The sequence below is a fragment of the Ranitomeya variabilis genome, chromosome 5 (genome assembly GCF_051348905.1).
Source record: "Ranitomeya variabilis isolate aRanVar5 chromosome 5, aRanVar5.hap1, whole genome shotgun sequence".
NCBI lineage: Eukaryota > Metazoa > Chordata > Amphibia > Anura > Dendrobatidae > Ranitomeya > Ranitomeya variabilis.
Genome location: NC_135236.1, coordinates 38,243,580 through 38,257,149, shown reverse-complemented (window position 1 = coordinate 38,257,149; position 13,570 = coordinate 38,243,580). Strand labels below are relative to the sequence as shown.

Below are 13,570 nucleotides of genomic sequence, written 5' to 3'. Positions count from 1 at the left end.
AAAAAATTGGATTTTGTTTGTGAAAGTTTAATGAAAACAAAATATAGAAAAAGGTGGGATTAAGAAAAAAATCAAGAAGATTAATTCCCTGGCAGTGTGCAGTTTCCAACCACAATTGGGACCATGAGAAACATCTGGTGAACAACATCCCTGTAGTCCTCAATGTACAAACCAATTATCTCCTTCTACTTGTTAATCTGAGTTCACACCTTTCTCTTTCAGTGAGTCAGCCAAGATATTTTGCCCATGACAGAGTTTGTCAATAGAGATTCAGGTGAACTAAGTCCCAAAATTTCTCCAGGGCTCTCCCTCTGCATGCACTTTGCAAAAACATGAATAGCTAATCTTTGAGTTGGCTGTGATGGCCGAGTGGTTAAGGCGTTGGACTTGAAATCCAATGGGGTTTCCCCGCACAGGTTCAAATCCTGTTCACAGCGTAGTGTTTTAACATGACAAAAACATTAGAATTTGTCAAAAACAGTAAAGCTATATTTATGTTGGTAAAATGGGCCAAATGATATGAAATGGGACAAGTATTCATATTCGAAAATTTGAGTCTCAAAATTGAAACTGAGCAGTATGAAAAATAAAAGAAACATTACTAGATGTTTCCCAGGACATTAATGGTATCATTCACTGATCTCTGGAAACTTTGATCAGAACTGTATTGGTTGCTAAAAATGCTCTACACCAAATTTTTTCAGCAATCAAATGTCAAATAACGTAAATAAACTCGTTACTAAAACACATCGGAGAACCAACAGTGATGGCATACATTTTTTATAATCGCATAGTTAAGACGATGGACTTAAAGTTCACATTCTGTATGAAATCATGTTCACAGTGCAGTGTTTTACCTTTAAAAAATTGGATTTTGCTTGTGAAAGTTTAATGAAAACAAAATATAGAAAAAGGTGGGATTAAGAAAAAAATCAAGAAGATTAATTCCCTGGCAGTGTGCAGTTTCCAACCACAAATGGGACCATGAGAAACATCTGGTGAACAACATCCCAGTAGTCCTCAATATACAAACCAATTATCTCCTTCTACTTGTTAATCTGAGTTCACACCTTTCTCTTTCAGTGAGTCAGCCAAGATATTTTGCCCATGACAGAGTTCATCATTAGAGATTCAGGTGAACTAAGTCCCAAAATTTCTCCAAGGCTCTCCCTCTGCATGCACTTTGCAAAAACATGAATAGCTAATCTTTGAGTTGGCTGTGATGGCCGAGTGGTTAAGGCGTTGGACTCGAAATCCAATGGGGTTTCCCCGCACAGGTTCAAATCCTGTTCACATCCTGTTCAGTGTTTTAACATGACAAAAACATTAGAATTTGTCAAAAACAGTAAAGCTATATTTATGTTGGTAAAATGGGCCAAATGATATGAAATGGGACAAGTATTCATATTCCAAAATTTGAGTCTCAAAATTGAAACTAAGCAGTTTGAAAACTAAAAGAAACATTACTAGATGTTTCCCAGGACATTAATGGTATGATTCACTGATCTCTGGAAACTCTGATCAGAACTGTATTGGTTGCTAAAAATGCTCTACACCAAATTTTTTCAGCAATCAAATGTCAAATAACGTAAATAAACTCGTTACTAAAACACATCGGAGAACCATCAGTGATGGCATACGTTTTTTATGATCGCATACGTTTTTTATGATCGCATAGTTAAGACGATGGAATTAAAGTTCACATTCTGTATGAAATCATGTTCACAGTGCAGTGTTTTACCTTTAAAAAATTGGATTTTGCTTGTGAAAGTTTAATGAAAACAAAATATAGAAAAAGGTGGGATTAAGAAAAAAATCAAGAAGATTAATTCCCTGGCAGTGTGCAGTTTCCAACCACAATTGGGACCATGAGAAACATCTGGTGAACAACATCCCTGTAGTCCTCAATGTACAAACCAATTATCTCCTTCTACTTGTTAATCTGAGTTCACACCTTTCTCTTTCAGTGAGTCAGCCAAGATATTTTGCCCATGACAGAGTTTGTCAATAGAGATTCAGGTGAACTAAGTCCCAAAATTTCTCCAGGGCTCTCCCTCTGCATGCACTTTGGAAAAACATGAATAGCTAATCTTTGAGTTGGCTGTGATGGCCGAGCGGTTAAGGCGTTGGACTTGAAATCCAATGGGGTTTCCCCGCACAGGTTCAAATCCTGTTCACAGCGTAGTGTTTTAACATGACAAAAACATTAGAATTTGTCAAAAACAGTAAAGCTATATTTATGTTGGTAAAATGGGCCAAATGATATGAAATGGGACAAGTATTCATATTCCAAAATTTGAGTCTCAAAATTGAACCTAAGCAGTATGAAAAATAAAAGAAACATTACTAGATGTTTCCCAGGACATTAATGGTATCATTCACTGATCTCTGGAAACTTTGATCAGAACTGTATTGGTTGCTAAAAATGCTCTACACCAAATTTTTTCAGCAATCAAATGTCAAATAACGTAAATAAACTCGTTACTAAAACTCATCGGAGAACCAACAGTGATGGCATACATTTTTTATAATCGCATAGTTACGACGATGGACTTAAAGTTCACATTCTGTATGAAATCATGTTCACAGTGCAGTGTTTTACCTTTAAAAAGTTGGATTTTGCTTGTGAAAGTTTAATGAAAACAAAATATAGAAAAAGGTGGGATTAAGAAAAAAATCAAGAAGATTAATTCCCTGGCAGTGTGCAGTTTCCAACCACAAATGGGACCATGAGAAACATCTGGTGAACAACATCCCAGTAGTCCTCAATATACAAACCAATTATCTCCTTCTACTTGTTAATCTGAGTTCACACCTTTCTCTTTCAGTGAGTCAGCCAAGATATTTTGCCCATGACAGAGTTCATCAATAAAGATTCAGGTGAACTAAGTCCCAAAATTTCTCCAAGACTCTCCCTCTGCATGCACTTTGCAAAAACATGAATAGCTAATCTTTGAGTTGGCTGTGATGGCCGAGTGGTTAAGGCGTTGGACTTGAAATCCAATGGGGTTTCCCCGCACAGGTTCAAATCCTGTTCACAGCGTAGTGTTTTAACATGACAAAAACATTAGAATTTGTCAAAAACAGTAAAGCTATATTTATGTTGGTAAAATGGGCCAAATGATATGAAATGGGACAAGTATTCATATTCCAAAATTTGAGTCTCAAAATTGAAACTAAGCAGTTTGAAAACTAAAAGAAACATTACTAGATGTTTCCCAGGACATTAATGGTATGATTCACTGATCTCTGGAAACTCTGATCAGAACTGTATTGGTTGCTAAAAATGCTCTACACCAAATTTTTTCAGCAATCAAATGTCAAATAACGTAAATAAACTCGTTACTAAAACACATCGGAGAACCATCAGTGATGGCATACGTTTTTTATGATCGCATACGTTTTTTATGATCGCATAGTTAAGACGATGGAATTAAAGTTCACATTCTGTATGAAATCATGTTCACAGTGCAGTGTTATACCTTTAAAAAATTGGATTTTGCTTGTGAAAGTTTAATGAAAACAAAATATAGAAAAAGGTGGGATTAAGAAAAAAATCAAGAAGATTAATTCCCTGGCAGTGTGCAGTTTCCAACCACAATTGGGACCATGAGAAACATCTGGTGAACAACATCCCTGTAGTCCTCAATGTACAAACCAATTATCTCCTTCTACTTGTTAATCTGAGTTCACACCTTTCTCTTTCAGTGAGTCAGCCAAGATATTTTGCCCATGACAGAGTTTGTCAATAGAGATTCAGGTGAACTAAGTCCCAAAATTTCTCCAGGGCTCTCCCTCTGCATGCACTTTGCAAAAACATGAATAGCTAATCTTTGAGTTGGCTGTGATGGCCGAGTGGTTAAGGCGTTGGACTTGAAATCCAATGGTGTTTCCCCGCACAGGTTCAAATCCTGTTCACAGCGTAGTGTTTTAACATGACAAAAACATTAGAATTTGTCAAAAACAGTAAAGCTATATTTATGTTGGTAAAATGGGCCAAATGATATGAAATGGGACAAGTATTCATATTCCAAAATTTGAGTCTCAAAATTGAAACTAAGTAGTATGAAAAATAAAAGAAACATTACTAGATGTTTCCCAGGACATTAATGGTATCATTCACTGATCTCTGGAAACTTTGATCAGAACTGTATTGGTTGCTAAAAATGCTCTACACCAAATTTTTTCAGCAATCAAATGTCAAATAACGTAAATAAACTCGTTACTAAAACACATCGGAGAACCAACAGTGATGGCATACATTTTTTATAATCGCATAGTTAAGACGATGGACTTAAAGTTCACATTCTGTATGAAATCATGTTCACAGTGCAGTGTTTTACCTTTAAAAAATTGGATTTTGCTTGTGAAAGTTTAATGAAAACAAAATATAGAAAAAGGTGGGATTAAGAAAAAAATCAAGAAGATTAATTCCCTGGCAGTGTGCAGTTTCCAACCACAAATGGGACCATGAGAAACATCTGGTGAACAACATCCCAGTAGTCCTCAATATACAAACCAATTATCTCCTTCTACTTGTTAATCTGAGTTCACACCTTTCTCTTTCAGTGAGTCAGCCAAGATATTTTGCCCATGACAGAGTTCATCATTAGAGATTCAGGTGAACTAAGTCCCAAAATTTCTCCAAGGCTCTCCCTCTGCATGCACTTTGCAAAAACATGAATAGCTAATCTTTGAGTTGGCTGTGATGGCCGAGTGGTTAAGGCGTTGGACTCGAAATCCAATGGGGTTTCCCCGCACAGGTTCAAATCCTGTTCACAGCGTAGTGTTTTAACATGACAAAAACATTAGAATTTGTCAAAAACAGTAAAGCTATATTTATGTTGGTAAAATGGGCCAAATGATATGAAATGGGACAAGTATTCATATTCCAAAATTTGAGTCTCAAAATTGAAACTAAGCAGTTTGAAAACTAAAAGAAACATTACTAGATGTTTCCCAGGACATTAATGGTATCATTCACTGATCTCTGGAAACTCTGATCAGAACTGTTGGTTGCTAAAAATGCTCTACACCAAATTTTTTCAGCAATCAAATGTCAAATAACGTAAATAAACTCGTTACTAAAACACATCGGAGAACCATCAGTGATGGCATACGTTTTTTATGATCGCATACGTTTTTTATGATCGCATAGTTAAGACGATGGAATTAAAGTTCACATTCTGTATGAAATCATGTTCACAGTGCAGTGTTTTACCTTTAAAAAATTGGATTTTGCTTGTGAAAGTTTAATGAAAACAAAATATAGAAAAAGGTGGGATTAAGAAAAAAATCAAGAAGATTAATTCCCTGGCAGTGTGCAGTTTCCAACCACAATTGGGACCATGAGAAACATCTGGTGAACAACATCCCTGTAGTCCTCAATGTACAAACCAATTATCTCCTTCTACTTGTTAATCTGAGTTCACACCTTTCTCTTTCAGTGAGTCAGCCAAGATATTTTGCCCATGACAGAGTTTGTCAATAGAGATTCAGGTGAACTAAGTCCCAAAATTTCTCCAGGGCTCTCCCTCTGCATGCACTTTGCAAAAACATGAATAGCTAATCTTTGAGTTGGCTGTGATGGCCGAGTGGTTAAGGCGTTGGACTTGAAATCCAATGGGGTTTCCCCGCACAGGTTCAAATCCTGTTCACAGCGTAGTGTTTTAACATGACAAAAACATTAGAATTTGTCAAAAACAGTAAAGCTATATTTATGTTGGTAAAATGGGCCAAATGATATGAAATGGGACAAGTATTCATATTCGAAAATTTGAGTCTCAAAATTGAAACTAAGCAGTATGAAAAATAAAAGAAACATTACTAGATGTTTCCCAGGACATTAATGGTATCATTCACTGATCTCTGGAAACTTTGATCAGAACTGTATTGGTTGCTAAAAATGCTCTACACCAAATTTTTTCAGCAATCAAATGTCAAATAACGTAAATAAACTCGTTACTAAAACACATCGGAGAACCAACAGTGATGGCATACATTTTTTATAATCGCATAGTTAAGACGATGGACTTAAAGTTCACATTCTGTATGAAATCATGTTCACAGTGCAGTGTTTTACCTTTAAAAAATTGGATTTTGCTTGTGAAAGTTTAATGAAAACAAAATATAGAAAAAGGTGGGATTAAGAAAAAAATCAAGAAGATTAATTCCCTGGCAGTGTGCAGTTTCCAACCACAAATGGGACCATGAGAAACATCTGGTGAACAACATCCCAGTAGTCCTCAATATACAAACCAATTATCTCCTTCTACTTGTTAATCTGAGTTCACACCTTTCTCTTTCAGTGAGTCAGCCAAGATATTTTGCCCATGACAGAGTTCATCATTAGAGATTCAGGTGAACTAAGTCCCAAAATTTCTCCAAGGCTCTCCCTCTGCATGCACTTTGCAAAAACATGAATAGCTAATCTTTGAGTTGGCTGTGATGGCCGAGTGGTTAAGGCGTTGGACTCGAAATCCAATGGGGTTTCCCCGCACAGGTTCAAATCCTGTTCACATCCTGTTCAGTGTTTTAACATGACAAAAACATTAGAATTTGTCAAAAACAGTAAAGCTATATTTATGTTGGTAAAATGGGCCAAATGATATGAAATGGGACAAGTATTCATATTCCAAAATTTGAGTCTCAAAATTGAAACTAAGCAGTTTGAAAACTAAAAGAAACATTACTAGATGTTTCCCAGGACATTAATGGTATGATTCACTGATCTCTGGAAACTCTGATCAGAACTGTATTGGTTGCTAAAAATGCTCTACACCAAATTTTTTCAGCAATCAAATGTCAAATAACGTAAATAAACTCGTTACTAAAACACATCGGAGAACCATCAGTGATGGCATACGTTTTTTATGATCGCATACGTTTTTTATGATCGCATAGTTAAGACGATGGAATTAAAGTTCACATTCTGTATGAAATCATGTTCACAGTGCAGTGTTTTACCTTTAAAAAATTGGATTTTGCTTGTGAAAGTTTAATGAAAACAAAATATAGAAAAAGGTGGGATTAAGAAAAAAATCAAGAAGATTAATTCCCTGGCAGTGTGCAGTTTCCAACCACAATTGGGACCATGAGAAACATCTGGTGAACAACATCCCTGTAGTCCTCAATGTACAAACCAATTATCTCCTTCTACTTGTTAATCTGAGTTCACACCTTTCTCTTTCAGTGAGTCAGCCAAGATATTTTGCCCATGACAGAGTTTGTCAATAGAGATTCAGGTGAACTAAGTCCCAAAATTTCTCCAGGGCTCTCCCTCTGCATGCACTTTGGAAAAACATGAATAGCTAATCTTTGAGTTGGCTGTGATGGCCGAGCGGTTAAGGCGTTGGACTTGAAATCCAATGGGGTTTCCCCGCACAGGTTCAAATCCTGTTCACAGCGTAGTGTTTTAACATGACAAAAACATTAGAATTTGTCAAAAACAGTAAAGCTATATTTATGTTGGTAAAATGGGCCAAATGATATGAAATGGGACAAGTATTCATATTCCAAAATTTGAGTCTCAAAATTGAACCTAAGCAGTATGAAAAATAAAAGAAACATTACTAGATGTTTCCCAGGACATTAATGGTATCATTCACTGATCTCTGGAAACTTTGATCAGAACTGTATTGGTTGCTAAAAATGCTCTACACCAAATTTTTTCAGCAATCAAATGTCAAATAACGTAAATAAACTCGTTACTAAAACTCATCGGAGAACCAACAGTGATGGCATACATTTTTTATAATCGCATAGTTACGACGATGGACTTAAAGTTCACATTCTGTATGAAATCATGTTCACAGTGCAGTGTTTTACCTTTAAAAAGTTGGATTTTGCTTGTGAAAGTTTAATGAAAACAAAATATAGAAAAAGGTGGGATTAAGAAAAAAATCAAGAAGATTAATTCCCTGGCAGTGTGCAGTTTCCAACCACAAATGGGACCATGAGAAACATCTGGTGAACAACATCCCAGTAGTCCTCAATATACAAACCAATTATCTCCTTCTACTTGTTAATCTGAGTTCACACCTTTCTCTTTCAGTGAGTCAGCCAAGATATTTTGCCCATGACAGAGTTCATCAATAAAGATTCAGGTGAACTAAGTCCCAAAATTTCTCCAAGACTCTCCCTCTGCATGCACTTTGCAAAAACATGAATAGCTAATCTTTGAGTTGGCTGTGATGGCCGAGTGGTTAAGGCGTTGGACTTGAAATCCAATGGGGTTTCCCCGCACAGGTTCAAATCCTGTTCACAGCGTAGTGTTTTAACATGACAAAAACATTAGAATTTGTCAAAAACAGTAAAGCTATATTTATGTTGGTAAAATGGGCCAAATGATATGAAATGGGACAAGTATTCATATTCCAAAATTTGAGTCTCAAAATTGAAACTAAGCAGTTTGAAAACTAAAAGAAACATTACTAGATGTTTCCCAGGACATTAATGGTATGATTCACTGATCTCTGGAAACTCTGATCAGAACTGTATTGGTTGCTAAAAATGCTCTACACCAAATTTTTTCAGCAATCAAATGTCAAATAACGTAAATAAACTCGTTACTAAAACACATCGGAGAACCATCAGTGATGGCATACGTTTTTTATGATCGCATACGTTTTTTATGATCGCATAGTTAAGACGATGGAATTAAAGTTCACATTCTGTATGAAATCATGTTCACAGTGCAGTGTTATACCTTTAAAAAATTGGATTTTGCTTGTGAAAGTTTAATGAAAACAAAATATAGAAAAAGGTGGGATTAAGAAAAAAATCAAGAAGATTAATTCCCTGGCAGTGTGCAGTTTCCAACCACAATTGGGACCATGAGAAACATCTGGTGAACAACATCCCTGTAGTCCTCAATGTACAAACCAATTATCTCCTTCTACTTGTTAATCTGAGTTCACACCTTTCTCTTTCAGTGAGTCAGCCAAGATATTTTGCCCATGACAGAGTTTGTCAATAGAGATTCAGGTGAACTAAGTCCCAAAATTTCTCCAGGGCTCTCCCTCTGCATGCACTTTGCAAAAACATGAATAGCTAATCTTTGAGTTGGCTGTGATGGCCGAGTGGTTAAGGCGTTGGACTTGAAATCCAATGGTGTTTCCCCGCACAGGTTCAAATCCTGTTCACAGCGTAGTGTTTTAACATGACAAAAACATTAGAATTTGTCAAAAACAGTAAAGCTATATTTATGTTGGTAAAATGGGCCAAATGATATGAAATGGGACAAGTATTCATATTCCAAAATTTGAGTCTCAAAATTGAAACTAAGCAGTATGAAAAATAAAAGAAACATTACTAGATGTTTCCCAGGACATTAATGGTATCATTCACTGATCTCTGGAAACTTTGATCAGAACTGTATTGGTTGCTAAAAATGCTCTACACCAAATTTTTTCAGCAATCAAATGTCAAATAACGTAAATAAACTCGTTACTAAAACACATCGGAGAACCAACAGTGATGGCATACATTTTTTATAATCGCATAGTTAAGACGATGGACTTAAAGTTCACATTCTGTATGAAATCATGTTCACAGTGCAGTGTTTTACCTTTAAAAAATTGGATTTTGCTTGTGAAAGTTTAATGAAAACAAAATATAGAAAAAGGTGGGATTAAGAAAAAAATCAAGAAGATTAATTCCCTGGCAGTGTGCAGTTTCCAACCACAAATGGGACCATGAGAAACATCTGGTGAACAACATCCCAGTAGTCCTCAATATACAAACCAATTATCTCCTTCTACTTGTTAATCTGAGTTCACACCTTTCTCTTTCAGTGAGTCAGCCAAGATATTTTGCCCATGACAGAGTTCATCATTAGAGATTCAGGTGAACTAAGTCCCAAAATTTCTCCAAGGCTCTCCCTCTGCATGCACTTTGCAAAAACATGAATAGCTAATCTTTGAGTTGGCTGTGATGGCCGAGTGGTTAAGGCGTTGGACTCGAAATCCAATGGGGTTTCCCCGCACAGGTTCAAATCCTGTTCACAGCGTAGTGTTTTAACATGACAAAAACATTAGAATTTGTCAAAAACAGTAAAGCTATATTTATGTTGGTAAAATGGGCCAAATGATATGAAATGGGACAAGTATTCATATTCCAAAATTTGAGTCTCAAAATTGAAACTAAGCAGTTTGAAAACTAAAAGAAACATTACTAGATGTTTCCCAGGACATTAATGGTATCATTCACTGATCTCTGGAAACTCTGATCAGAACTGTTGGTTGCTAAAAATGCTCTACACCAAATTTTTTCAGCAATCAAATGTCAAATAACGTAAATAAACTCGTTACTAAAACACATCGGAGAACCATCAGTGATGGCATACGTTTTTTATGATCGCATACGTTTTTTATGATCGCATAGTTAAGACGATGGAATTAAAGTTCACATTCTGTATGAAATCATGTTCACAGTGCAGTGTTTTACCTTTAAAAAATTGGATTTTGCTTGTGAAAGTTTAATGAAAACAAAATATAGAAAAAGGTGGGATTAAGAAAAAAATCAAGAAGATTAATTCCCTGGCAGTGTGCAGTTTCCAACCACAATTGGGACCATGAGAAACATCTGGTGAACAACATCCCTGTAGTCCTCAATGTACAAACCAATTATCTCCTTCTACTTGTTAATCTGAGTTCACACCTTTCTCTTTCAGTGAGTCAGCCAAGATATTTTGCCCATGACAGAGTTTGTCAATAGAGATTCAGGTGAACTAAGTCCCAAAATTTCTCCAGGGCTCTCCCTCTGCATGCACTTTGGAAAAACATGAATAGCTAATCTTTGAGTTGGCTGTGATGGCCGAGCGGTTAAGGCGTTGGACTTGAAATCCAATGGGGTTTCCCCGCACAGGTTCAAATCCTGTTCACAGCGTAGTGTTTTAACATGACAAAAACATTAGAATTTGTCAAAAACAGTAAAGCTATATTTATGTTGGTAAAATGGGCCAAATGATATGAAATGGGACAAGTATTCATATTCCAAAATTTGAGTCTCAAAATTGAACCTAAGCAGTATGAAAAATAAAAGAAACATTACTAGATGTTTCCCAGGACATTAATGGTATCATTCACTGATCTCTGGAAACTTTGATCAGAACTGTATTGGTTGCTAAAAATGCTCTACACCAAATTTTTTCAGCAATCAAATGTCAAATAACGTAAATAAACTCGTTACTAAAACTCATCGGAGAACCAACAGTGATGGCATACATTTTTTATAATCGCATAGTTACGACGATGGACTTAAAGTTCACATTCTGTATGAAATCATGTTCACAGTGCAGTGTTTTACCTTTAAAAAGTTGGATTTTGCTTGTGAAAGTTTAATGAAAACAAAATATAGAAAAAGGTGGGATTAAGAAAAAAATCAAGAAGATTAATTCCCTGGCAGTGTGCAGTTTCCAACCACAAATGGGACCATGAGAAACATCTGGTGAACAACATCCCAGTAGTCCTCAATATACAAACCAATTATCTCCTTCTACTTGTTAATCTGAGTTCACACCTTTCTCTTTCAGTGAGTCAGCCAAGATATTTTGCCCATGACAGAGTTCATCAATAAAGATTCAGGTGAACTAAGTCCCAAAATTTCTCCAAGACTCTCCCTCTGCATGCACTTTGCAAAAACATGAATAGCTAATCTTTGAGTTGGCTGTGATGGCCGAGTGGTTAAGGCGTTGGACTTGAAATCCAATGGGGTTTCCCCGCACAGGTTCAAATCCTGTTCACAGCGTAGTGTTTTAACATGACAAAAACATTAGAATTTGTCAAAAACAGTAAAGCTATATTTATGTTGGTAAAATGGGCCAAATGATATGAAATGGGACAAGTATTCATATTCCAAAATTTGAGTCTCAAAATTGAAACTAAGCAGTTTGAAAACTAAAAGAAACATTACTAGATGTTTCCCAGGACATTAATGGTATGATTCACTGATCTCTGGAAACTCTGATCAGAACTGTATTGGTTGCTAAAAATGCTCTACACCAAATTTTTTCAGCAATCAAATGTCAAATAACGTAAATAAACTCGTTACTAAAACACATCGGAGAACCATCAGTGATGGCATACGTTTTTTATGATCGCATACGTTTTTTATGATCGCATAGTTAAGACGATGGAATTAAAGTTCACATTCTGTATGAAATCATGTTCACAGTGCAGTGTTATACCTTTAAAAAATTGGATTTTGCTTGTGAAAGTTTAATGAAAACAAAATATAGAAAAAGGTGGGATTAAGAAAAAAATCAAGAAGATTAATTCCCTGGCAGTGTGCAGTTTCCAACCACAATTGGGACCATGAGAAACATCTGGTGAACAACATCCCTGTAGTCCTCAATGTACAAACCAATTATCTCCTTCTACTTGTTAATCTGAGTTCACACCTTTCTCTTTCAGTGAGTCAGCCAAGATATTTTGCCCATGACAGAGTTTGTCAATAGAGATTCAGGTGAACTAAGTCCCAAAATTTCTCCAGGGCTCTCCCTCTGCATGCACTTTGCAAAAACATGAATAGCTAATCTTTGAGTTGGCTGTGATGGCCGAGTGGTTAAGGCGTTGGACTTGAAATCCAATGGTGTTTCCCCGCACAGGTTCAAATCCTGTTCACAGCGTAGTGTTTTAACATGACAAAAACATTAGAATTTGTCAAAAACAGTAAAGCTATATTTATGTTGGTAAAATGGGCCAAATGATATGAAATGGGACAAGTATTCATATTCCAAAATTTGAGTCTCAAAATTGAAACTAAGCAGTATGAAAAATAAAAGAAACATTACTAGATGTTTCCCAGGACATTAATGGTATCATTCACTGATCTCTGGAAACTTTGATCAGAACTGTATTGGTTGCTAAAAATGCTCTACACCAAATTTTTTCAGCAATCAAATGTCAAATAACGTAAATAAACTCGTTACTAAAACACATCGGAGAACCAACAGTGATGGCATACATTTTTTATAATCGCATAGTTAAGACGATGGACTTAAAGTTCACATTCTGTATGAAATCATGTTCACAGTGCAGTGTTTTACCTTTAAAAAATTGGATTTTGCTTGTGAAAGTTTAATGAAAACAAAATATAGAAAAAGGTGGGATTAAGAAAAAAATCAAGAAGATTAATTCCCTGGCAGTGTGCAGTTTCCAACCACAAATGGGACCATGAGAAACATCTGGTGAACAACATCCCAGTAGTCCTCAATATACAAACCAATTATCTCCTTCTACTTGTTAATCTGAGTTCACACCTTTCTCTTTCAGTGAGTCAGCCAAGATATTTTGCCCATGACAGAGTTCATCATTAGAGATTCAGGTGAACTAAGTCCCAAAATTTCTCCAAGGCTCTCCCTCTGCATGCACTTTGCAAAAACATGAATAGCTAATCTTTGAGTTGGCTGTGATGGCCGAGTGGTTAAGGCGTTGGACTCGAAATCCAATGGGGTTTCCCCGCACAGGTTCAAATCCTGTTCACAGCGTAGTGTTTTAACATGACAAAAACATTAGAATTTGTCAAAAACAGTAAAGCTATATTTATGTTGGTAAAATGGGCCAAATGA

At 36.0% G+C, this 13,570-nt stretch overlaps 16 non-coding genes across 16 annotated transcripts; all 16 read left to right on the top strand.

Annotated features, from left to right (window-relative positions):
- The first annotated feature begins 355 nt into the window (after positions 1 to 355).
- On the top strand, positions 356 to 437 carry TRNAS-UGA (transfer RNA serine (anticodon UGA)). Its single transcript has one exon. It is a non-coding gene; the product is annotated as a tRNA-Ser (tRNA).
- Positions 438 to 1,216: 779 nt separating this feature from the next.
- TRNAS-CGA (transfer RNA serine (anticodon CGA)) lies at positions 1,217 to 1,298 on the top strand. The gene has a single exon. It is a non-coding gene; the product is annotated as a tRNA-Ser (tRNA).
- An 802-nt stretch (positions 1,299 to 2,100) lies between these two features.
- TRNAS-UGA (transfer RNA serine (anticodon UGA)) lies at positions 2,101 to 2,182 on the top strand. The gene has a single exon. It is a non-coding gene; the product is annotated as a tRNA-Ser (tRNA).
- A 779-nt stretch (positions 2,183 to 2,961) lies between these two features.
- TRNAS-UGA (transfer RNA serine (anticodon UGA)) lies at positions 2,962 to 3,043 on the top strand. Its single transcript has one exon. It is a non-coding gene; the product is annotated as a tRNA-Ser (tRNA).
- Positions 3,044 to 3,841: 798 nt separating this feature from the next.
- TRNAS-UGA (transfer RNA serine (anticodon UGA)) lies at positions 3,842 to 3,923 on the top strand. Its single transcript has one exon. It is a non-coding gene; the product is annotated as a tRNA-Ser (tRNA).
- A 779-nt stretch (positions 3,924 to 4,702) lies between these two features.
- Positions 4,703 to 4,784, top strand: TRNAS-CGA (transfer RNA serine (anticodon CGA)). Its single transcript has one exon. It is a non-coding gene; the product is annotated as a tRNA-Ser (tRNA).
- A 796-nt stretch (positions 4,785 to 5,580) lies between these two features.
- On the top strand, positions 5,581 to 5,662 carry TRNAS-UGA (transfer RNA serine (anticodon UGA)). The gene has a single exon. It is a non-coding gene; the product is annotated as a tRNA-Ser (tRNA).
- A 779-nt stretch (positions 5,663 to 6,441) lies between these two features.
- On the top strand, positions 6,442 to 6,523 carry TRNAS-CGA (transfer RNA serine (anticodon CGA)). The gene has a single exon. It is a non-coding gene; the product is annotated as a tRNA-Ser (tRNA).
- Positions 6,524 to 7,325: 802 nt separating this feature from the next.
- TRNAS-UGA (transfer RNA serine (anticodon UGA)) lies at positions 7,326 to 7,407 on the top strand. The gene has a single exon. It is a non-coding gene; the product is annotated as a tRNA-Ser (tRNA).
- A 779-nt stretch (positions 7,408 to 8,186) lies between these two features.
- TRNAS-UGA (transfer RNA serine (anticodon UGA)) lies at positions 8,187 to 8,268 on the top strand. Its single transcript has one exon. It is a non-coding gene; the product is annotated as a tRNA-Ser (tRNA).
- Positions 8,269 to 9,066: 798 nt separating this feature from the next.
- Positions 9,067 to 9,148, top strand: TRNAS-UGA (transfer RNA serine (anticodon UGA)). Its single transcript has one exon. It is a non-coding gene; the product is annotated as a tRNA-Ser (tRNA).
- A 779-nt stretch (positions 9,149 to 9,927) lies between these two features.
- Positions 9,928 to 10,009, top strand: TRNAS-CGA (transfer RNA serine (anticodon CGA)). The gene has a single exon. It is a non-coding gene; the product is annotated as a tRNA-Ser (tRNA).
- A 796-nt stretch (positions 10,010 to 10,805) lies between these two features.
- On the top strand, positions 10,806 to 10,887 carry TRNAS-UGA (transfer RNA serine (anticodon UGA)). The gene has a single exon. It is a non-coding gene; the product is annotated as a tRNA-Ser (tRNA).
- A 779-nt stretch (positions 10,888 to 11,666) lies between these two features.
- On the top strand, positions 11,667 to 11,748 carry TRNAS-UGA (transfer RNA serine (anticodon UGA)). The gene has a single exon. It is a non-coding gene; the product is annotated as a tRNA-Ser (tRNA).
- A 798-nt stretch (positions 11,749 to 12,546) lies between these two features.
- Positions 12,547 to 12,628, top strand: TRNAS-UGA (transfer RNA serine (anticodon UGA)). The gene has a single exon. It is a non-coding gene; the product is annotated as a tRNA-Ser (tRNA).
- Positions 12,629 to 13,407: 779 nt separating this feature from the next.
- Positions 13,408 to 13,489, top strand: TRNAS-CGA (transfer RNA serine (anticodon CGA)). Its single transcript has one exon. It is a non-coding gene; the product is annotated as a tRNA-Ser (tRNA).
- Positions 13,490 to 13,570: the final 81 nt, after the last annotated feature.